This window comes from Mobula hypostoma, chromosome 24, assembly GCF_963921235.1.
Source record: "Mobula hypostoma chromosome 24, sMobHyp1.1, whole genome shotgun sequence".
Lineage (NCBI taxonomy): Eukaryota > Metazoa > Chordata > Chondrichthyes > Myliobatiformes > Myliobatidae > Mobula > Mobula hypostoma.
This window is the reverse complement of record NC_086120.1, coordinates 22,449,873-22,475,267: the sequence shown is the minus strand read 5'-3', so window position 1 is coordinate 22,475,267 and position 25,395 is coordinate 22,449,873. Positions and strand designations below refer to the sequence as shown.

The following is a 25,395-nucleotide window of genomic DNA, read 5'->3' as shown; positions in this document are numbered from 1 at the left end:
ATTTATTGAGATACAACGCAGAATAGGTCTTTCTGGTCCTTTGAGCTATGCCACACAGCAACCTCCCCGATTTAACTCTAATCACGGAACAATTTTCTTTGACCAATTAACCTACCAATTGTGGGAGGAAACCAGAGCACCTGGAGGAAAACTACGCAGAACATACAAACTCCTTACAGACAGTGACGGGAATTGAACCCGTGTTGCTGGTACTAAGTGTTGTGCTAGCCACTATGCTAATGCCCTTTTTTCGTGGAATAGCACAGCTTGATTTGAAACAACTGCTGGACTTTATTTTCCTAGCTTGATTGTCTTGTGTTAGCATTGTGCTTCTGGTTTTACAACCTTCCTGTAGGTTTTTATAGTCTGCATTTTCACCTCCAGTTGTTGCATTTGATTTTTTGGTTTTCAGATTTTTACTGTTGAGCTATCTATATCTGGCCACGCACACTCAATTTTGGGTTTTATAGCCCACTTTTACACCCTTACCATTGTGTTATGTTTCCAGTTTTACACCATAATGCTTGAATATATAATCTAGTTTTATGACTGTTACAATGGTTTTCTTAAAACTACGACAGGCAATCACTGTTGAGTGTTGCAATGCAGTTGTATATTTTGTAGTTCAGTTTTATACTATTTTTGTTGAATTATGTGCTACTATTTTTGGATCATAATCCAGTTTTACATTTTGTCATTGAGTTTTATGCTCTGGTTAATTCATGTACAGTAATTGTTATACACTTGTTTTATCTCATTATAACTCCACCGCTTTATACAAATTCTGAACATGAGTTTAAAACTGATTTACAACATTACTATGGATTTTTATAAACGTGTTTGATGCCTCAATGTAGGGTTTCATGACGTCGTTTTGTAATCTTGCAGTAAGACTTTATAATCCAGTTTAAATCCTTACTGAAAAATTTATAATCCAGGTGTACAGCTTTCATGTACAGTCTTGCATCCTGTTTTGCCACCATGAGGTTGGGCTTTGTAATCTAATTCAATGCCTCACTGTCGAATTTAATAACTGGTTTTACATGCTTACTAGAGTGTATATAATTGGAAGATTACCATTTAAGAATTGACTGTATCATGTGCCTTGACCTTTGATCCATTATGCACCAGATAGTTTGCAGCTCTCAATAAAAGATACTTTGTTGGGTTCTCTTTGTCTTTTTAAGCAGCACCACTGAAGAGTCAATGTCACAACACTTCTTGCTGGTTTTGCCATCCATTATTGATTATTAAGGGTTTCAGAAGCATACCAGTTTTATAATAATAATTTTTCACATTTATTGTAGGGCTTTATGATCCAGTTACTGGCTGTACAGTTTGATCATACAACTTGGCATTTTATTCTGTAATTTAATAATTTAGCATGAAATCCCTTTTGGGTTTTATAACCATTTAGATACCTTCCTATGTGTCCTGCTGATCCAGTGAGACAGTTATACCCTACAGTTTTATAATCCAACTTGGTACTGTAGCACCTTCTATGGAGAAGAGTAAACAGTCGACGTCTGGGGCCACGGCCCTTCCTCAGGAGTCCTGAAGAAGGGTCTCGGCCCGAAACATTGACTGTTTACTTTTTTTTCCATTGATACTGCCTGACCTGCAGAGTTCCTCCAGCATTTTGTGTGTGTTGCTTCAGTTTTCCAGCATCAGCAGATTTTCCCATGTTCGGTATCACCTTGTTGGTCTATATCATCTGATATGAGACCTTTAGAATGGTGTTTTATAATCAGGGTTTGCAACTCTATGTTGGAGTATTGGAGTCCATTTTTAGACTTCATTGTGATCAATTTTACATCCTTATTTCCTGGTTTGATATTTTACTGTATAGCTGTACATTTACAAGCTTACTATAGTTTTTAAAATTATGAGTAGGCATCTTTATGATTAGTTTTTATATTATATCCTTTGCGTTGATTTTTATAATCTGGTTTCATACACTGTTGTGTTATATAATTCAATTCAGCAATCTTACTTAAGTTTTCAACATAGAATTGCTAATCTGGTTTTACATTTTACTGTTTAGATTTATAATCTACTTTACACTCTGCAGCTGGATTTTATAATCTGGTTATACAACCTCACTGTAGGGTTTTAAGTCGGGTATGGCACCTTACTTTAACCACAAATAGCCCAATTACATCGGGTTTATAGTCTGCCGTTATACTGATACAGATGGGTTAAATAATCTGGTTTTATGCCTTTAGTGCTGGACTTAATTTCGTGTTATTGTCTTGTTAACCAGTATTATAATTTGCTTTTACACTCTATATGTGGCTTTTATGATCCGTTTCTCAATCTTATTGTCGTATTCTATAATCTGGTTTTATAGCCCGACTGTTGGGTTTTAAAATTGGTTTTAGCTTTTTTGTTGGGAAAATAATACGATTTCTCATTCATAATGTTAAATTTTATAAAAGTGTTCCTTGGCACTCTGCCCTCTCATACCCCATAGCTTCACAATACCAGTACATTTTATAACCCCTTGGGTATACACAGGGTGATTGATAAGTTTGTAGCCAAAGGTAGAAGGAGTCAATATTAGAAAACCTAGCAGATTAGTGATTATGCAGAAAGTTTGAAGTTAATAACTCATCAGGGGTGGTTGATAATTTTGTGGCCTAAGGTAGAAGGAGATGAGTTATTAACTTCAAACTTTCTGCATAATCACTCAAAGAGTTGAACTGCATATGCATGCAACGAGATCTGTATAACACATCTCCGTCTACCTTAGGCCACAAACTTATCAATCTCCCCTGCTGTGGACACTTTCTGGAGGTTCAAGATCTGTATGCTCCACAACCGCTGGACTGAGTGTGTACATGTAGGAGGGGACTATGTTGAAAAATAAATGTGCTAGGTTTTCTAAAATTGACTCCTTCTACCTTAGGATAGGAACTTATCAATCACCCCTTGTTACATACACCTGTTAGGGTGCATGCTCCAGTTACCTTATAAGGTAACCGTAGCCTTCAGCCAGCAGCAGATGTCATCAGGTGGTTCCTAACCTTCACCGAGTGTTTCGACCCTTAACCATGACACTCTCCAGTTGGTGGGCCAGCAGTGGTGGCCAAATCACTGACCGTCTGCTCCTGGCTTCCAGCTCCCCTCCTCTCGCCTACTCCAAATCCAACAAGAAGCTCGACCTGCCTCTTCCCCCATCCTACGAGCTGCTTGTTTTTTGCTCCTTTCGTCCAGGCCCAGATCTGACAACAACCACCATGCTGATTTGGCTGGGAAACCTCTGCAGCCGATCTCCACAGGGAACAACCATGCCTGCCATCCCTTGTCTTTACACTCCTGCACTAAGGGCTGGTACTTCAAGGCCTTTCTCTCGTGGGCCTCTTCGCATTCCTCATATTTATCCTGTTCCACGTTCTGAATATCTACTGTTGTAATATGATTTTAAAGGTCTACTGTTAACTTTCATAATCTGGTTCCCAATCCTTATGTAGAGATTTCCAATTACAATTTCACTATCAATTGAAAGGTTATAATTCAGCTTTGTACCTTTGTTGTTGGTTTTTCTCATCAGGTATAATGCTCTTCGTGTAGAGTTTGACTCATAATATTCAGTGATACTTTTTAGTTTTGAGCCCTATAAAATATAGGATTTTATATTCAGGTTTGGTGATATAATCTGGAATTGCATTACTTTAGGTTATTATATTCCAGTTTTACGTACCTACGCTTGTGTTTTGCAATCATTTTCATAGCTTAGTGTTGAGGTTTAGAGTTGTAGAGTCATTGAGTGATACAGTATACCATGGGATCAGGTCCTGTGGTTCACTATGTCTATGCTGACCATCAACCATCCATTTATAACTCATCCTATGTTAATCCCATTTTCTATTCTTCCCACATTCTCATTAATTCCCTGCAGATTCTACCATTCACCTCCACACAAGGGGCATTACACAGAGCCCAATCAACCAGTCAATCTGTGTGCCTTTGGAAGGTAGGAGGACACCAGAGCACCCAGGGGAAATCCGTGCAGTTATAAGTAAAACTCACAATCTCTGCATAGACAGCAGGATTGAACCCAGGCCTCTGGTGGCTCTAACAACTGTGAACCTTTGATAGGTTTTGATGGCGCTTGACCCAGTTAAATGCTAAACCATCATCATTTGTACTAACCTCTTGTGGCCATGCAGGTCTTACAGTCTTGCTGGCATCAGTACCATAGTCATTTCATGAGGTGAGGCAGTGGGATATCCCTGATGATCTGATACAGCTGCAAACAATTAAAGGAATTTAATGAATTAAAAGTGACCTGATTCATAAAAAAAAACTAAATTAATGGTAATTAAAATATAAATTAAAATAAATGCAATGATCAAATATAAACTATAAACCCGATCAAAAATATATTCTTGCGTGAAGGTCATTTACTTCTGTCAAATGGCTGGTGTGCAGCCGAGAAACCAGATGCAAAATCCATCCAGATTTTTATCTCATTACGGAAAGTCCCTGGACTTACTGAGGAGTACAGGAGTGGAGTGAGAAGGTAGATGTGTGCACATTGGACGTTCAACACACTTCTGATTTCTGGGCTGCACTGCACATGTGTGGAAGTCCAGAATGCACGCACACTGCACACAGTGCTATTAAACTGGAACTACTGGCTAAATGAATTCTGGTCAGATATAAGTTTACACCCTTAACATTGGTTTATGCGATCCAGTTTTCAACCCTTACCATGTTGTTTTAATTGTGCACTGCACCTTTAATGTAAAGCTTAACACGTAGATTTGACATGGATGTATTTTGTTTTATACACTTACCATAAAATTTTGTATCTGGTTTTACCCCCTTTTTCTATGTTTTTCACCCTTAGAGTTGTTTGTTTCAATTTTGGTTTTATGCCTCACTATTTGAATCTAAAACTTAATCTTAGGTTGTATAATCACTTGCTTTTGGGACTTTAGAGCCCCTTTTCTCTTTTACCACTGAGTTTGTCATCAGGCTAACAATGTTGCTCTAGCTTATAAGACCATAAGTTAAGATATAGAAGCAGAACTTGGTTACTTGGCCCAGAAAGTTTGCTCTGTCATTCAGTTCATGGCTGATCTGTTTCCCTCTCAGCCCCAATCCCCTGCCTTCTCCATATAACCCTTCATGGCCTGATTAATCAAGAATCTATCAACATCTGCCTTAAACATACCCAATGACTTGGCCTCCCTAGCCACCTCCAGCAATGAATTCCACAGATTCACCACTCTCTAGCTAAAGACATTCCTCTTTATCTCCGTTCTAAATGGACATCCCTCTATTCTGAGGCTGTGTACTCTGGTCTTAGACTCCTCCACCATAGGAATTATTCTCCCCACATCTGCTCTATCAATTATTTTCAACATTTGATAGTTTTCAATGAGATCTCCCCCTCATTCTTCTGAATTCCAGTGAGTACAGGCCCAGAGCCATCAACGGCTCCAATTATGACAACCCATTCAATCCTGGAATCATTTCCGTGAACCTCCATTGAACCCTTTCCAGTGTCAGCACATCCTTTCTTGGATAAGGGGCCCACTAGTTCCTTCTAAATCCTCATCATTGCATCCTTGCTTTTAGATACTAGTCGCCACAAAATTAATGCTAACATTGCATTTGCCTTCCTCACCACTGACTCAACCTACAAATTAGCCTTTAGAGAATCCTGCACAAGGACTCCCAAATCCCTTTGCATCTTAGATTTTTGAATTTTCTCACCATTTAGAAAATAGTCTATGTTTTTATTTCTTCTACCCAAGTGCATAACCACACACTTCCCGACATTGTATTCCATCTGCCACTTCTTTGCTCATTCTCCTAATCTGTCTAAGTCCTTCTGTAGCCTTTCTGTTTCCTCAACACTACCTGTCCCTCTACCTATCTTTGTACCGTCCTCAAACTTGGCCATCAATTCCATCGTCCAATTCATTGACGTATAATATAATGAGAAGTGGTCCCAACACACAGACCCCTGAAGCCAACCAGCAAAGGCTCCGTTATTCCCACTCTTTACCTCCTGACAATCAGCCAATCTTCTATCTATGCTAGTATCTTTCCTGTAATACAATGGGCTCTTAACTTGTTAAGTAGCCTCATATCATAGTCATACTTTATTAATCCCGGGGGAAATTGGTTTTCGTTACAGTTGCTCCATAAATAATAAATAGTAATAGAGCCATAAATAGTTAAATAGTAATATGTAGATTATGCCAGTAAATTATGAATTAAGTCCAGGACCAGCCTATTGGCTCAGGATGTCCGACCGTCCAAGGGAGGAGTTGTAAAGTTTGATGGCCACAGGCAGGAATGACTTCCTATGATGCTCAGTGTTGCATCTCAGTGGGATGAGTCTCTGGCTGAATGTACTCCTGTGCCCAACCAGTACATTATGTAGTGGATGGGAGACATTGACCAAGATGGCATGCAACTTAGACAGCATCCTCTTTTCAGACACCACCATGAGAGAGTCCAGTTCCATCCCCACAACATCACTGGCCTTACGAATGAGTTTGTTGATTCTGTTGGTGTCTGCCACCCTCAGCCTGCTGCCCCAGCACACAACAACAAACACGATAGCACTGGCCACCACAGACTCATAGGACATCCTCAGCATTGTCCGGCAGATGTTAAAGGACCTCAGTCTCCTCAGGAAGTAGAGACGGCTCTGACCCTTCTTGTAGACAGCCTCAGTGTTCTTTGACCAGTCCAGTTTATTGTCAATTCGTATCCCCAGGTATTTGTAATCCTCCACCACGTCCACACTGACCCCCCAGACGGAAACAGGGGTCACCAGTACCTTAGCTCTCCTCAGGTCTACCACCAGCTCCTTAGTCTTTTTCACACTGAGCTGCAGATAATTCTGCTCACACCATGTGACAAAGTTTCCTACCGTAGCCCTGTACTCAGCCTCATCTCCCTTGCTGATGCATCCAACTATGGCAGAGTCATCCGAAAACTTCTGAAGATGACAAGACTCTGTGCAGTAGTTGAAGTCCGAGGTGTAAATGGTGAAGAGAAAGGGAGACAAGACAGTCCCCTGTGGAGCCCCAGTGCTGCTGATCACTCTGTCGGACACACAGTCTTGCAAGCACACGTACTGTGGTCTGCCAGTCAGGTAATCAAGAATGTGTGATACCTTGTCAAAGTCCTTTTGCAATCCAAGTACACAACATCCACCGATTCTTTTTCGTCTATCCCGCTTGTTATTTCTTCAAAGAATTGCAATGGAATTGTCAGGCTGACTACGGCCTGTTTTATCATGTGCCTCCAAGTACCCCGAAACCAAATCCCTAGCAGTCGACTCCAAGATCTTCCCAACCATTGGGATCAGACTAACTGGTCTATATTTTCCATTCTTCTGCATCTTCCCCTTCTTAAAGAATGGAGTGACATTTGCAATTTTCCAGTCCTCCGGAACCATGCCAAAATTCATTGATTCTTGAAAGATCATTACTAATGCCTCCGCAATCACTTCAGCTGCTTCTTTCAGAACCCTGGGGTGTAGACCATCTATTCCAGATGACTTCTATCTTCAGACCTTTCAGCTTCCCAAGTACCTTTTCCTTAGTAGTTGCAACTGTATTCACTTCTGGCCTCTGATGCTCTCAAACTTCCACCAAACTGCTGGTGTCTTCGCCAGTGAAGACTGATGCAAAATACAATAGACAATAGGTGCAGGAGTAGGCCATTCAGCCCTTCGAGCCAGCACCACCATTCACTGTGATCATGGCTGATCATCCACAATCAGTACCCTTTTCCTGCCTTCTCCCCATATCCCTATACTTATTCAGTTTGTCTGCCATTTTCTTGACCCTCATTACTGCCTCTCCAGAAAAAATTTCCAGTTCTCCAATATCTACCCTCACTTTTCTTTTACAAAATATATATCTGAAGAAACTTTTGGTATCCTCTTTAATATTATTGGCTAGCTTACCTTTGTATCCCATCTTTTCCTTCTATGACTTTTTTTGTTGCCTTCTGTTTGTTTTTAAAATCTTCCCAACCCTGTAGCTTCCCACTAAATTTTGCTCTATTACATGTTTTCTCTTTGGCTTTTATGTTGGCTTTGACTTCTCTTATCAGCCAGGTTGCATCATTCTGCTTTTAGAATACTTGTTCTTCCTTGGGATGTATCTATCCTGCACCTTATGAATTGCTCCCAGAAACTCTAGCCATTGCTGCTCTGCTGTCTTCCCTGCTCGTGCTTCCTTCCAATCAATTTTGGCCAACTCCTCTCTCATGCCTTTGTAATTCACTTTACACTGCACGCTGTCGGAGCAGCGCTGCCCGGATAATCAAGGACACGACCCACCCAGCCAACATACTTTTTGTCCCTCTTCCCTCCGGGAGAAGGCTCAGGAGCTTGAAGACTCATACGACCAGATTTAGGAACAGCTTCTTTCCAACTGTAATAAAACTGCTGAACGGATCCTGACCCGGATCTGGGCCGTACCCTCCAAATATCCGGACCTGCCTCTCGGTTTTTTTTGTACTACCTTACTTTCCATTTTTCTATTTTCTATTTATGATGTATAATTTAAATGTTTAATATTTACTAATTTTAACTATTTTTAATATTTAATATTTGTAATCCAGGGAGCAGAAAGCGCAGAATCAAATATCACTGTGATGATTGTACAGTATCAATTGTTTGGCGACAATAAAGTATAAAGTAAAGTATAAAGTATTCCCTTTACTCCACTGTAACACTGATACATTTGACTTTAGCTTCTCCTTCTCAAGTTGCAGGGTGTATTCTACCATATTATGATCACTCATTACCCTAAGGGTTCCTTTACCTTAAGCTCTCTAATCAATTCTGAATCATCACACAGCACCCAATCCAGAATAGCTGATCCCCTAGTGGGCTCTACTATGAGTTGCTCTAAAAATCCTTCTTGCAGGCATTCTACAAATTTCCCCTCTTGGAATTCACACCAACCTGATTTTCCCAATCTACTAATTCCCTAGCGACCCGGCTGGTGGCGTAGTGGCATCAGTGTCGGACTTTGGGATGAAAGGTCCCGAGTTCGAATCCAGCCGGCTCCCCTACACGCTTTCCATCCATGCTGGGTTACGAGCTGGTGATCTCTTTGGAAACTCACCTGGCAGAAGGTTATAACTTTATAGCAGTGGTTATAACTTGCCTTGTACGTGGTTCCCCGCTACGTCAGTAAGGCGTAGAGAGAAATTGTCCATTAACTGGAGAAACTCCGGATGTGACGTACCTTTCCTTTCCTACTAATTCTCTATTATAATATGTTTTGCATTTTACTGTTATCATTTTAATATGTTTTTCATGCTTGTGGTTGGAATTCTAATCCCATTTTTAAACATTGCTGGTTTTATACTCTTACTGTTGAATGTTATTATTGAATTAAACTTTTATAGATTCATTTCAAGGTTTTATTATCTAGTTTCATGTTCAGAATGCTGGCTTGTGTAATACTGCAATGTAGTCATTTTGTTTATTAATCTGTCTTTATGCAGGAATACTGGGTTTTCTAATCCAGTTTTACTGCTGTACTTTTGGCTTTATGTTTTTTTTCCACTAAATTCCATTGTTGGATTTTATAATCCCACTCTACATACTTGCTATAGGCTTCATTATCTAGTTTTATATCCGAATGTTGGGTGTTAGCATTCGGTTATTTGCTGAATTTTATTACTGGGTTTATGCTCTTACTAGACAGCTTTTATAATTCATCTATATTCCCTTATTGTTGTGTTCTATTGTCAAGAAATATGCCCCATTAATGGGTTGGATAATCCATTTCTTGCTTTTTAAATCCAGCTTTCATACTTTAATGGAGTATTATTAGTTTTCTGTTGGGTTTAATAATCTAATTTGGTTTTACACTTTCATGTTGGCTTTTTGTATCTAGTTTTACAACCTTATTGTAAGTTTCTATAGAACAGGTTCAACTCTTGCCTTAATACAGATTTCAATTGTACATTTTCACACCTTTTCTTCTGAGTTGTACAATGTAACATTTTGAGCTTTATAGCCTGGTATACACAGGTATATAGGCAGCCTAGGCTGCACTGGCTGGGCCATGTCTGATGTATGCAGGATGTCCACGTCCCAAAAGTCATCCTTTAAGGTGCGCTGGCTTTAGGCAAGCGAATCGCTGGCCACCCACAACAGTGCTACAAGGATGGCTGCAAGCGGGAAATGAGGGCGCTGGACATCACCATTGATGTCCAGCCGCACCAGAGGGAGAAGAATCCTGAAAGAACACCTTAAGTCAGGCAAGGGAAAACTCCCTGACAGCAGCAGAAGACAAATGGGCCCATAGAAAGGAATGCCGCCCCTCCTGCAAAGCTGAGACCATTTATAGATGAGACCTTTGCAACAGAGACTGCCACTCTCGCATTGGTCTCATCATCCACAGACGGCGCTATACCAACAATGCAGATTGCGAGGATGCAACTTCCATGGTTGATCTCAACCAACGGAGGGCCACATTTAAACTCCCTGCAGCTAGGCTGTATAATCTGGTGTTAAAATGCTGCATATCGGTTTGATACCTTAGTTTTATAACCAGTTATGCAACATTGCATCAAGCTTTAACACTCCAATACTTGTAGTTATTGGGTTTTATCTTCAGAATTTGCACTTTGTGTTCAGTACAGGAGAGAGAGTAATGTAATGATGAGGGAGAGTGCATTCCTAGAAAACCACCCTGCAATGTAAAGTTGTTTCATTTGTGTATGTGTCAAGAAATGCGGGTTGAGGAAAGATAAATTTTGTGCTTATCTATTTGCTCTTGACTCACGTTAATTTTGTGAGAGTGATTTTTTTTTCTCTGTATTTCAAATTTCTGGTAGTGACTTGCAAATGCTGCAAGGATGATTTGCTTTTACCCAAGTGTCCATAATGAGAGGGTTGCTTGTATTTCATTGCTGAGTTTTGTAATCCAGTTTTACATTATAGTGGTTTTGGATTTTATAATTCAGTTCCAATGCTGAGTTTTATACGCAGACTGACACCTTACTGCAGAGTGGGATATCCACATTACTATTGTGTTGAATAATCCAGTACACTGATATACTTTTTGCTTATAGATCTCATTTTGTTCACTGAAAATATGGTTTACAATCTGTTTTATGCCTGTATTAAGTTTGTTAAGATCCTGGTTTACAATTGTTGACACCTCTCTGGGTTTTATAGTTTGATTTTACAACATAAAATGGGTGTTATGTTCTAGTTTTATGGCCCTACTTTTAGGTTTTAGAATCTGAAATTATACCTCTTAATGTTGCACTGTCTAATCTAGTTTTATGTCCTTATGCTATTTTACCCCAGAGTGGGGAAGTCGAAACCTAGAAGGTGTAGGTTTAAGGCGAAAGGGAAAAGATTTAAAGATATAAAATGTTTAGATTTTTAAAATCTTTTAAAGACTTTTATATCTGTATTAATATATGACATTATGTTAAAATCAGATTATTTGGCTTCCTAATCTGGTTTTATGTCTTCATAGGTTTTATTATATGTTTGACAAAATTCTACGGTTTTCTATTTTTTTAAAACAGTTTTCCCTGTCATTTTTCATAATCTACTTTTCCATCCAATTTTATAATGTCGACTTGCTGCTGGGTTTATAATCTGGAGTGACATTCTTCTTGTCGGGTTTTATAATCTGGCTTCAAACCTTTACCCTTGGGCTTCATAATCTGGTTTTATGAATGAATCTTGGTAGCTGTGATTCATAGTACTTGTAAATTTTATGAAGCAATTTTATTGCATTGCTTTAGTGTTTGATAGTTTTGGTTTATGCTGTTAGTATGTTGCTGCATTACGGTGTTTAATGGTATAATTTTGTAGCATTGTTTGAGTAACGCAGGCTATACGTCCCAAAGCTGTTGCACAGTGTAAAGCTGCATGTTGTTATAATCAGTTTTATGGCGGTCTGCTGTTTTTCATAATCTATCTGGCATCATTGCTAAAGATTGTTGTTTAGAAATTGGATTGCATCCTTTTTTCAAGAATTTTGGAATGATTACAGCACATAAGTAGTCTCTTCGGCCCACTGCCCACACCGGCTCTCTGTAACATCAGTCCAACTGGTCCTACGTCCTGCTGCCACCACACCATCAGCAAATTCCTTCCTGTCAAATACATATCGAGCCCTTGCTGAATCTACCTCTGCAATTACCCCTGCCAGTGCATACCTTCTACGATTTTAAAAGATGTTCTTGTTTAAATTTTAGTGCAATCACTTTCTAACTATGCCACATCCACCAGTCTACAAGGTTTCTAACTGTGTGCTTCATGGTTTTATATATAGAAACATAGAAAACCTACAGCACAATACAGGCCCTTTGGCCCACAGATCTGTGCCGAACATGTCCTTACCTTAGAAATTACCTAGGGTTACCCACAGCCCTCTATTTTTCTAAGCTCCATGTACCTATCCAGGAGTCTCTTAAAAGACCCTATCTTTTCCGCCTCCACCACTGTTGATGGCAGCCCATTCCACGCACTCACCACTCTCTGTGTGAAAAACTTACCCCGACATCTTTTCTGTACCTATTTCCAAGCACCTTAAAACTGTGCCCTCTCATGTTAGCCATTTCAACCCTGGGAAAAAGCCTCTGACTATCCACACAATCAATGCCTCTCATCATCTTATACACCAGATCTTTACCAGATCCCCTTGTTCTGTGCCAGGAAAACAAGCCCAATTTCTCCCATTTTATCTACATGACTAATGCACTGTGTCCCTAGAATAATTATAGTAAATCACTTCTGCACTGTTGGCAAGGCCTTCATATCTTTCCTATAGTATGTTACACAATATTTCAGCTGTAGACAGATCAGTAGTTCATGAACATTCATAACACTCTATAATGTCCAAAAATCCTTAGCATTTTACAACTGTCAATGAACTAAGCACATTTACACCCACGTCCTTCTAATCTTGTACCCCTTTTATATCTGTGTTGTATAACTTCTAGAGCTTCTCCTTGTTCTTTCTATCAAAATGTGATACTTCATATTTCTCAGGATTAAATTTTATCTGTCGCTAACCTGCCATTTCACTAACCTGTCCACATCTCCTTGAAGTATATAACTTTCACACTTCACCACACTTGCAGGTTTTGGAATGTCTGCTCTGTGCATCAAGTCTAAGTCCTTAAAAAGAATAAAAAAAAAGCAGTGGGGAACTCCACACTATTCTTCCGTCCTGTCTGAAGAACAAACTTTTACTTCTATTCCCTCTCCCTGTTACAAAACCAATCTCCTATTCTTGTTGCTCAGGCTCCTTTATCCAATGGCCTTAAAAGTTCAAAGTTCATCCATGATGACAATCTGAATATATGACACCTCAACAAACTGGTTGTCAAGCCCTCACCAACCTTCCCTGTCACTCAGTTAAAAACCTGTACCAAGTTAGCTAGACATGATTTGCTTATAACAAATTCCATGTGGAGGGGATTACCCAGATTGGGTCAATATTGTCTAGAGATCGGAGGAGGGATACATACTCTTTGGGAGTATGAACAATCTCTTGGTGAGTTTTGGATGCCCTGTAAGTGACGTGAGCTAAGTTGTCCTTTAAAATACAGAACTGGATGGATCATGTTTCTTGTTTCTTTGTGACTGCCAAGCAATAATAATTTTCCGCATCTGGGATCTCCAGTTGATGTTGGGAGTGTTTCAAACATGCATGGCATGACAATCGACATCATTAGATGCGTGTCTGGCACTGGAGACCAGTAGGACGAATCCTGGCCAAAATTACAGGTCCAGTTGTACAAGTGGTGTGATTTTATCCAAAAATGATTGTTAACATGACTTACTCTGTGGTCCATCAATATTGGATTGCACACAGATTACGCTAAGAGATCCCAGTTTCGAGACATATATCTTACTCAATGTGATTGTATTGCATCATGTCTATGCGCTGTTACATTTCTGATTGACTTGAGTAAGAGATTGTTCCTTGACTTGCACTTATTTTAAATTCTGTCCCAGACCCTTTCCTGTGCATGCAATCTCCTCATAGAATCATTAAGGCAAAGAGTTCTACAGCACAGAAACAGGCCCCGTGCGTGCTGACTGAACTGCTCAGCTGAGCAAGTCCCATTTGCTTGCACTTGGCCCATTCCCCACATAATCTTTCCTGTCCCATGCAACTGTCTAATTGCTTGCAGCCATCCAAATCCTCCAGCAGTGTAACATATGAGGACACTGTGATCATTGTACTTGCCTCACTTGTCCCTCCACCTCACTCCAAAGACAATCCAGGTCTCAAGGTCAGTCATTTTCTTCTCTTTTTCTCTCCCTGTAAATATAAGATTCTCTTAAAATCTACCTCTTTATTCAGGCTTCTGCTCCCCACCTGTCCCTTCATGGCTCATCATCTAGTTCTGTTTAAATTTATGTGTCACATTTACATTGAAACATCGGGACACGCCGTGAAATGTGTCAATGACCAACACCGTTCGAGGATGCGCTGGGGGCAGACCGTGTGTCACCGTGCTCCCAGTGCTGACAACTTACTAAACCTAACCCTAACCTGTATGCCTTTGGAACCGCAAAAACCCGGAGGCAACCCACGCAGTCACGGGGAGAGCGCACCAACTCTTTACAGCCAGCAGCGGGTATTGGACCCTGATCACTGGTCGCTGGCACTGTAAAACCCTGCGCTAATCGCTGTGCTGCCGTGCTGCCTTAAGTATGCTTTTATACACATCCTTATTAAGTATGCCATACAAATGCGAGTGGCCGTGTGCTGCAAAGTTCGAGCCTCCCTGGTTGCACATTTGTTGTGCTGCGGTGACTCCCAGCCGCAAGTCCATACCCTGCCACTCTGTGGTGCTGTGTCACCAGGCCACTGCTGGCTTATTACATCAAGCACTGCAAGAGGGCTGCAGTCACTACCCAAGAAGTATAATTCACGCCAGCTGAGGTGAAGCAGCAGGTATGGAATCTGTAGAGGACTGTTCATAAGTAATATTTGAGATGGATACACCAATGTACTCTGCTGTTGTGGATTGGAAACTCTCATGTTTCGTGATCTTCAGTGTACCAGCAGAGAGGATTGGTTGCTCCCCTTCTCTAGAGCTCAGAGGAAGACGACAGCCTTCACCCTTCTGCCACTCTTATTGTTGTAAGTTGGAGCCCCATACCAGGACTTAGGCACGCGTTCTGAAATCTGACACTGCAGCGGTAGGGGAGAGGTTAAGATGCTGGACTGGTGGGCTGAATGCGACCTGCGGACTTTGGATCGCATCCTCACAGATGGGGAATTCAAATTAAAGCAATTAAGTTAATCCGAATTTGGAAAAGAAAGCAAGTCATTGTAACAGTGACTGCCAAGTCATCCTGAAATCCCAGGGCTTACTTCATGTCTTTTCTTCAGGGAATGAAAACCCCTCACCAATCCGACTTGCACATGAGTCTGGATGAACCAGCGCAGCGGAATCATAACCGCCTTCTCAGTTCAGGAACAAACAGGGACAGGCAAAATAAATGAGCAAAGGCCAAGCTTCAGTGCAAGAGTGTCCGCTTGCTTATTTAATTCTGGACCCATCTCCCAGTTCAGGAGTGTATCCATTGGAATTAAAGCAGGAAATTCCCCGCACATGCTGGTAAGTGTCCTTCCCCAATCCAAAACTGATTGTTTACTCTCTTGATGTTTTTGGGAGTGTTCTGCCTTAAAACTGGTAGACGGTAGTGTGGTCCTATCTATAATTCGACATTCCATTGTCCTCAAAGTACAACTGCAAAAAGCAAGGAACAATCGTGGTGGTGCTGCAGCTATTTTCTGCCACTGTAGGCATTTTCCTGATGCTAACTAATCTGGGGCTGGGACAGTGTTGGTGGTATTTTCCAACAATGTTGGAGCTAGCAGACACTCCCATTCAGGTGCTAATTCTGTGCTTACTTTTCCTTTAAGATAGCCAACTAAATACATGTAACAATGTTAAAAACTGGGACTGCACACAAAATAAAGATAGAAACATAGAAAACCTACAGCGCAATATACAGGCCCTTCGGCCCACAAAGTCGTGCCGAACATGTCCCTGCAGTAGAAATTACTAGGCTTACCCATAGCCCTCTATTTTTCTAAGCTCCATGTACCTATCCAAAAGTCTCTTAAAAGACCCTATCGTATCCGCCTCCATCACCATTGCCGGCAGCCCATTCCACGTACTCACCACTTTCTGAGTAAAAAAAACTTACCCCTGACATCTCCTCTGTACCTACTCCCCAGCACCTTAAACCTGTGTCCTCTTGTGGCAACCATTTCAGCCCTGGGAAAAAGCCTCTGACTATCCACACAATCAATGCCTCTCATCATCTTATACACCTTTATCAGGTCACCTCTCATCCTCCGTCGCTCCAAGGAGAAAAGGCTGAGTTCACTCAACCTGTTTTCATAAGGCATGCTCCCCAATCCAGGAAACATCCTTGTAAATATCCTCTCACCCTTTCTATGGCTTCCACATCCTTCCTGTAGTGAGGTGACCAGAAATGAGCATGGTACTCCAAGTGGGGTCTGACCAGGGTCCTATATAGCTGCAACATTGCCTCTCGGCTCCTAAATTCATTTCCACAATTGATGGAGGCCAATACACCATATGCCTTCTTAACCACAGAATCAACCTGCGCAGCTGCTTTGAGCGTCCTATGGACTCGGACCCCAAGATCCTTCTGATCCTCCACACTGCCAAGAGTCTTACCATTAATACTATATTCTGCCATCGTATTTGACCTACCAAAATGAACCACTTCACACTTATCTGGGTTGAACTCCAACTGCCACTTCTCAGCCCAGTTTTGCATCCTATCAATGTCCCGCTATAACCTTTGACGGCCCTCCACACTATCCACAGCACCTCCAACCTTTGTGTCATCAGCAAACTTACTAACCCATCCCTCCACTTCCTCATCCAGGTCATTTATAAAAATCACCAAGAGTAAGGGTCGCAGGACAGATCCCAGAGGCACACCACTGGTCACCAACCTCCATGCAGAAAATGACCCGTCTACAACCACTCTTTGCCTTCTGTGGGCAAGCCAGTTCTGGATCCACAAAGCAATGTCCCTTTGGATCCCATGCCTCCTTACTTTCTCAATAAGCCTTGCATGGGGTACCTTATCAAATGCCTTGCTGAAATCCATATACACTACATCTACTGCTCTTCCTTCATCAATGTATTTAGTCACATCCTCAAAAAATTCAGTCAGAAATAAACTGCCTTAGCTTTGATTTGATCATTCCAACCAGACAATTAATGCCGTGAACAAGTATTTCTGTGCTTGTTATTCCCAAAATACTAACGGTATTCAGAACGGTTTGAAAATTGAGATCATTTCCACCTTACATTTCTACTTCCAGTCCAAATTCCAATGTTAAGCAATTGACCTTAACCTTGTACATCTAAACATAGTGGTAATTAGCCATAAATGAACCATAACATGAGTTAGTGCTATTAAATGTAAAGAGGGGAGTAACATTCATTATGCTTTGAGCTGTCATGGGAGACTTCCGTGATCAAGTGTGTGGGTGTGCCATGCTTCTATTCAGTAATTCTGCCCTGTTCTGCTGCCCTCCCTGTGTAACCCACTTAAGGGCTGGGGAAATTGGATTTCTTGCTTGGTACTGCCTCTATCCTTCTGCCTTCCCCACTTTTCGCATGCAGCTCAGCATCAGAGTCTTTTCCCATCTACCTGCTGCATTCCTTGCTGTTTCCTGAATCTGTCTCACATCAGTTGGCCAGGGAAACAAGAATGCTGTGACCACCAGCTGCTCATTCTAAATTGGTTGGTTAAATGCACTATTAAAACATTTGCTAAGCATTTCAATAAATATCACCTGAAAAACAACAAATTATAATTCCAAACAGACCTGGGGAAGTTAATTCCAGCCCTTCCCTTCCTTAGCAAAACACCTAAAAGTTGCTGGTGAACGCAGTAGGCCAGGCAGCATCTCTAGGAAGAGGTACAGTCGACGTTTCAGGCCGAGACCCTTCATCAGGACTAACTGAAAGAAGAGCTAGTAAGAGATTTGAAAGTTGGAGGGGGAGGGGGAGATCCAAAATGATAGGAGAAGACAGGAGGGGGAGGGATGGAGCCAACAGCTGGACAGGTGATTGGCAAAAGGGATATGAGAGGATCATGGGACTGGAGGCCCAGGGAGAAAGGAAAGGGGGGGAAGCCTAGAGAATGGGCAAGGAGTATAGTGAGAGGGACAGAGGGAGAAAAAGGAAAGAGAGAAAAAGAATGTGTGTATGTAAATAAATAACGGATGGGGTATGAGGGGGAGATGGGGCATTAGCGGAAGTTTGAGAAGTCAATGTTCATGCCATCAGGTTGGAAGCTAATTAATTCCACGTCCTATTCGCATTCTGATATGTCTATCCACGGCCTCCTCTACTGTAAAGATGAAGCCACACTCAGGTTGGAGGAACAACAGCTTATATTCCGTCTGGGTAGCCTCCGACCTGATGTAGCCTCCTGCCAGCAGTGATGGGCTCCCATATCCCAGTAATTACAGAGCTCTGTCCTCTATGCTTCTAACCTCGGACCTAATCCTAAATTTCCCCCAATACTCTGGCACCCCTTTAATCCTGTGACTACTTTAACAGACGCAACATTCCTAGACCATACTTTGGTATTCCCACACAGAATTTAGCCTAATGTTCCCAAATCTTACAATTTCTCATTTTTGTGGACTTGACCTGGTCTTGTCCTGATTTTGGCCAACCTGCCCCCTGATGCCCTGAAATCAGTCCTTTGGTTGCTTCAAAACTTAGTATGATCTTCCAAAATCCATTTTTCATAGTTCCATGATCCCTTGTTTTACATTGTCTGATGCTTTCAGCTGAGTTTCTCAGCCTTGGCCTTTTTGATGTGCTCAGATTCTTATTTCTATATCTCCATTATCTCAGCCACATTCTCATAGCCCAGGACAATGCCCTCAATATCAGTCCAGCAAAACCTCTTCGGTGCCTAAGCATATCTACTTGAGTCACATCCACTTTGTACTCCCATTTTTCAGACCCTCCAAACAGTACTCACTCTCTTCCTCATTATCTGCTGCTGTCTTCTACCTGCAACCAGAAACACTGTTGTCTGTTTTCTTTAAAAGTTAAGAGATAAAGGTAACTAGTAAATGAATTAAGATGAATAATAGGGACCACTAATTCAGGTTGTAAACATATGGTAGGGACCACTAATTCAGGTTGTAAACACATATGGATTTTATCAAGATTTTCCATCCCAAAACATTCCTATTAGACCTGCTGTCTAATCCAATCAATGGTTCTGATAATCTTTTATGTTAACTAAAACATAACATATGCTCACCAAACACAATTGCTAGACAGCTGCACTGTCGTGTATGCTTACATCTGAGTATTTGTAGTAGACTTCCTTTCTCATAGTGGAAAAACTAACAATTATATTGCATCTTCCATGTCATCCCAATACAGTTTACAGGCAATAAGGCCTTGTTGATGTCTGATCCCTGTTGTTAAGCATACATGATAGTGCAGCTGTCTTGTAACTGTGTTTGGTGAGGATATGGTATGTTTTAAGTAACGTAAAAGATGATCAGAACCATTGATTTATTGATGGAGTTGGATGGTAGAAAAATCAGAATCAGATTTAATATCACCAGGAATATGTCGTGAAATTTGTTAAACTTTACAGCATCAGTACAATGAAATATAGGGAGATAAACTAACCTAAATTAAGTCTATACAGCATATGTCTATTAAATAGTTAAAATAAGTAGTGCAAAAAAAAAAGAAAAAAGTAGTGAGGTAGTGTTGATGGGTTCAATGTCCATTTAGGAATCGGATGGCAGAGGGGAAGGAGCTGTTCCTGAATCGCTGAGTGTGTGCCTTCAGGATTCTGTACCTCCTACCTGACGGTAACAGTGTGAAGAGGGGATGTTCTGAGTGGTGGGGATCCTGAATAATGGACGCTGCCTTCTTAAGGCACCGCTCTTTGAAAATGTCTTGGATACTATGGAGGCATGATGGAACTGACTTATTTTACAAGTTTCTGCAACTTATTTTGATCTTGAGTAGAAGCCCCCTACCACCACCATATCAGATGGTGATGCAGCCAGTCAGGATGCTCTCCAAAACTTGTAGAAGTTTTCGAGTGTTTTAGTCGACAAACCAAATCTCCTGAAACTTTTAACATAAATATGGCTGCTGTCTTGCCTATTTTACAGCTGCATCAATATGTTACGACCAGGTTACGTCCTTAGAGAAACTGGCATCCAGGAACTTTAAATTTCTCACTCTCTCCACTTCTGATCCCTCTGTGAGGATTGGTTTGTATTCCTTTGTCTTCGCTTTCCTGAAGTCCAGTGCTATATGTATGAGAAGGGTTGGATTGATCTCAAAATTTGTCAAAAAGTGAGCACAACATTGTGGGCCAAAGGGCTGGCACTGTGCTAGAATGTTCTATGTTCTGGTTAGACAGGAGGTGTAGGTGGGCAATCTGCACAAAGCCAGGTTGCACAAACATCCAAGTGATATTAACCCGATACTCTGCTTTCATTATGTCTTTGACGAATGCACATGGATGATAACTCCTCTGAAATAGTTCCAGGGGATACTTTATATCCATCTCAGAGTGCAGACAGATTCTTGGTTTGATATCACAGATGGAAAAGCAGTTTCTGTGACAATGTAATACCCCTGCAGTACTGTACTCGAGCATTAGGTTAGATATTTCTGCTCACGCCTCTGGAGCAAGATGTGAGCCTATTAGCTGCTGAGTCAAAGACAAAAACGTCACTTATTGAGCCACATCTGACGTACCACTCTTAGTGAATGGAGAATACTAGCAATACTAGTAAAATGCCACATAGCTCATTCAGTAGAGTTAATAACTCAAATTCTGTTTCCGTCTGCTATTCTCTGGGGTTTCTGAGTACTGAATCCTGTGACTCTCCATTGACCTGTTAAAACTGTAAGTGAATTGCATTGATGATTAATTCTTTCCCCTTTATTGTGTGCTCAATTATGTCTTCTACAAGGGTTAAAGCCCAGGAAACAGAGTAAGATGATACAGAGGTTGTACAGGTTGGAATTGATGTTAAGCAGTTCTGGGAAGTATAGCCAAATAATTTTGTCGTGCTGCACATGGTTCCAATCATTAATTTACTAGTAATGGGGGATGAGAGGAACAGCTGCAAGCCCAGATCTTTGGCGGTCTCGTAGCATGTTGAAGTGGCATGGCATTAGGCAGAATGGTAGCTGGGACTTGGATCAGGGCTAAGCACCTCTGGCACGTCACTCATGTAGAAAATGACATGAGTAGCACAGCATTAGGAACCATTGATATTTGTTTGTAAGGGAAGTGTGTGGAAAGCTGACATCCCTTGAACATTAACACTGCACTTAAGTCATAAAGATTCCATTTTATCTTTCTGTTTCTTTAGATGGAAAGCTTAATAAAATACACAAAACGCTGGAGAAACTCAGCAGGGCAGGTCAGGCGGCATCAATGGAGAGGAATAAGTAGTTGATGTTTTGGGCCAAGACTTTTCATCAGGACTCAAAACAGTTTAACAGAAATCAACACCCTGATGATGGGTCTCAGTTCAAAAAGTTGACTCTTTATTTCCTTCCGTAGATGCTGCCTAACCTGCTGAGTTCCTCCAGCATTGTATATGTATTTTTCTGGATTTCCAGCATCTGCAGAATCTCTTGTGTTTAAGGCTAATAAAATTCTGTTTTACCATTAATTATTAAAATTCTGTTAGCAAGTCTCGCTGTTCTTGACGTAGCGATACGGCAGCATAATAGTATTTCTTTGTATTTGAACATAAGAGCATTGACACATTCAACTCTAATTCACCATTTATTAAGATTTTCGATAATTCCAATCTTAGCACTAACTTCCACTCCTGTACTCTCCTCAAACCTCTCAATACTCTTGTAGGTCAAATGTCTGTTGATTGCTGCCTCAAATCCACCTCTTCAGTTCTCTGGGGATAGCAAATTGCAAAGATTCACAACTTCCTGAGAGAAGAATTTCCTTCTCCTCTCGTAGATGTGTTACTCGTTATTCTGTAATCACCTTCTCCCATTCTAAATGTTCCCACTGGGGAACACCCTCCCAACATCCACACTGTCAATCTCCCTTGTCATTTTCTAAACTGCAGTGATTGTTCGCCAACCTGCTTAACATTTGTACCTCAATCCCTACATCCCAGGAGTCAACTTCATGAATCTTTTCTGTGCTGTCTCCACTATGTATATGCTTCCTTATGTATGCAGTATGCAGTACTCTAGGTTTGTTCAAATGACTCCCTGTAAAAGCATATCAATCTTTCTGACTCCTGTATTCCATACCTTTTCAGTATTAACAATTAATTATAAATATGAAGATTTCAGACTTCTGAGTATGACATCGAGATTTTCACTTCCCTGTTTTTAAAAATTGCTTCCTGATATCGTCTAACTAGTCTAATTTTAATCTTATAATGATACTGGTCGAATTTTAATTTTATAATGATATGGTTTCATTCTGGATTTCCTCAATGGAAGAAAAAGTTTTCTTTATTATTTTATAGGGTCACAGGTTCGTACGATACAGAAGAGAGCCTTTTGGCCCATCATGTCCATGCTTTCTTTTTCTCTTGAACAAATATGCAATAATCTCTCATAACAAAGGTTCTCTAATCTTGCCATTTTTGCCTTTCACCCTTACCAGAACATACTGGCCCCTGAACTTTCAAAAGACTTCCACTTGCTGGCTGTTTGTTACCAGCAAGAATCTGCTCCCAGCTTGCATTCACCAGGTCCTTTCTTATGCTAATGAAAATAAACTTTCCACAATACAAGATCTCAGCTTGAGGACAAACTTTATCTCTTTCCATAACTAGAAAATCATGGTTACACTTCTACCACCTGCCCAGTTTCATTCCTAAAATAAGATTGAGAGCAGACCTGTCTTACAGTGAGGCAAATGTGAGTCAAGTGTAGGGTGTCACACATTCAGTACTAGGATTAGATCCACCATCAACTTTCTATATGTGACAAAGTTCAAACTTGTTATCAAAGTGCATATATGTAACCATATTCAACAATGAGATTCAGCTTCTTGCGGGCATTCACAGTAAATACAAGAAGCACAATAGAATCAATGAAAGACTGCCTTCCACAGGACGTACAATCAATGTGCAAAAGACAACAAACTGTGCAAATACAAAAAAAGAAAATAAATGAGTAAATGTACCAAGAACATGAATGAAGAGCCCTTGAAAGTGAGTCCATAGTGGGAAAGTGGGAACAGTTCAGTGATGGGGTGAGTGAAGTTGAATGAAGTTATCCCTCTGGTTCAAGACCCTGACGGTTGAGGGGTAATAGCTGTTCCTGAACCTGGTGGTGTGGGTCCTGAGGCTCCTGTACCTTCTTCCGGATGGCAGCAGCGAGAAGAGATCATGGTCTGGATGGTGCCAAGTTCATGAAACCAAATCTTATGATCAAACTTTGGGAGCCTTGGTGTCAATCTAAGGGAAGATGTGGCTTCCCTTCTTACAGGGACAATGCATGCTTAGTATCCAGAATGAAAACAGTATTCCAGACCATGTCTGACCCAGCTCCATATTGCTGGAGTAGCCCTTCCTTGCTTTTGAATTCCAGCCCTCATGAGATAAACAGCAAATTCCTCTAGCCATTTTGATTATTTTTCTACGTGTGCATCATCTCTTAGTGATTTGTTTTCTTGACTCCGAAATCCTTTTGCTCCTCTGCACCTCCTAGTTTCTCAGTATTAAGGAAACATTCCCATTTGTCTTTCACTGATCCAGTGACAATGACCTCATGCTTCTCCCATGCTGAACTCCATAAATTAAAAAAAAACTGGATATTCTCTGCAGTCCACTCTGAACATTACTAGCTTGCAGAATTCACTCACATGGATCAGTTGGACTTCTGAGTTAAAATGGAAGATTCTGACTTCTCCTCCTGTGAAAACTTGTGAGGTTTTTAAATAACCTCGATAACAATAAGCATTGATTGTATTCAAAGCTTTACTATAGACACCGAAAACTGGAAAATATCAATGATCTTTGTTTTTGGGAGCAAAATGACTATAAATTAGAACATATGACCTGCCAATGGCCATCCAGTATTAGAGACTTCTGAAAATATCAATGGAAATATCCAACAATAGTTGGAGAAGTTTATTGAATTCAAAATGTGTTTAGATAAACTGTTGTTTTTACCTCCAGAACTAAAACTTTAAGCAAAGCTTGTAGAAAATGAATACAGAAGTTGTAGATTGCACCCTGGCAGTTCAAATATCACTAATAAAACTTCATGGCTATCTTCATTAATTTGTAAACTTTGAGCAAACTTAATCTGTACAAGTTACACTGAAAGCACTTTGGAAAATATTTCCCTATGCCTTTCAGGATATCAGTTTATTGAATAGGATAATTTTGAAGAAAGACCTAATTTCAAAGTTTCATTGGCCAAGTTTGTATACATACTTATTTTCCTTCAGATGAAACAGAAATTCTCCAATGCATAGTTCTGTGTATCTCAGAGACAAAGATACAGGCAGATAAAAAAGACAGTGACTTCAAACTTGTCACTTGGCAGATGACACCAAATAAATTTTAAATAAATGATTATTTGATCTTTTTCTCCGGAAGAATTTGTATGCAAGTTTCACTATGAGATTTCATGAGGATCCTGCAGACCATTAAGTTGCATTTGATCGGTGGTGACTTGGCAGTTTAGATTAAGATGGCTTGACATAGAAGTGGTAGACGGTCTTTATTCTGGTTGGAGGCCTGTGATCAGTGGTGTTCTGCAGGCATCAGTGATAGGACTGCTGCTGTTTCTGATCTATAAAGGGCTTGGACGAAAATTTAGAATGTTGGTTAGTAAGCCTGTAGATGACTCAAAAATAGGTGGAGCTGTGGAGAGCAGAAAAGGTTGTCAAGATACAGCAGGATATAGATCAGTCACAGAACTGGGTGGAGCTTAATCTGGGCAAGTGTGACGAGGTGCACTTTAGGAGGCTGAACGTAAGGGGTAAGTATACAGTTAATGGCAGGACCTTATTGGTGTATAGAGGGAACTTGGGGGCAAGAAGCAACACAAGTGGACTGATTGATGTCATGCTTGTGCCAAACTGGGATCTCACCTAAAGTTTTCCAAATTAGCTGCAAACAAGCACAATATGGCGTCAAAGGTTCAAAGTTCAAAGGTGTATTTATTGTCAAACTATGTATCCGCATACAACTCTGAGATCCATCTTCCCAGATATCCATGAAAATTGCTCAGAAAGAAATATCAAACCCCACTCCCAAACAAAAAAGAAAAAGCACAACATCTTGATCATCAACACCCAAACCTCCCGAGAGAGAGAGAGAGAGAGAGAGAGAGAGA

At 40.7% G+C, this 25,395-nt stretch overlaps 1 protein-coding gene across 4 annotated transcripts in view; it reads left to right on the top strand.

Annotated features, from left to right (window-relative positions):
• Positions 1-25,395, top strand: part of LOC134337223 (neurturin-like) — a 126,325-nt gene that overhangs the window by 65,475 nt on the left and 35,455 nt on the right. The window lies entirely within an intron of this gene.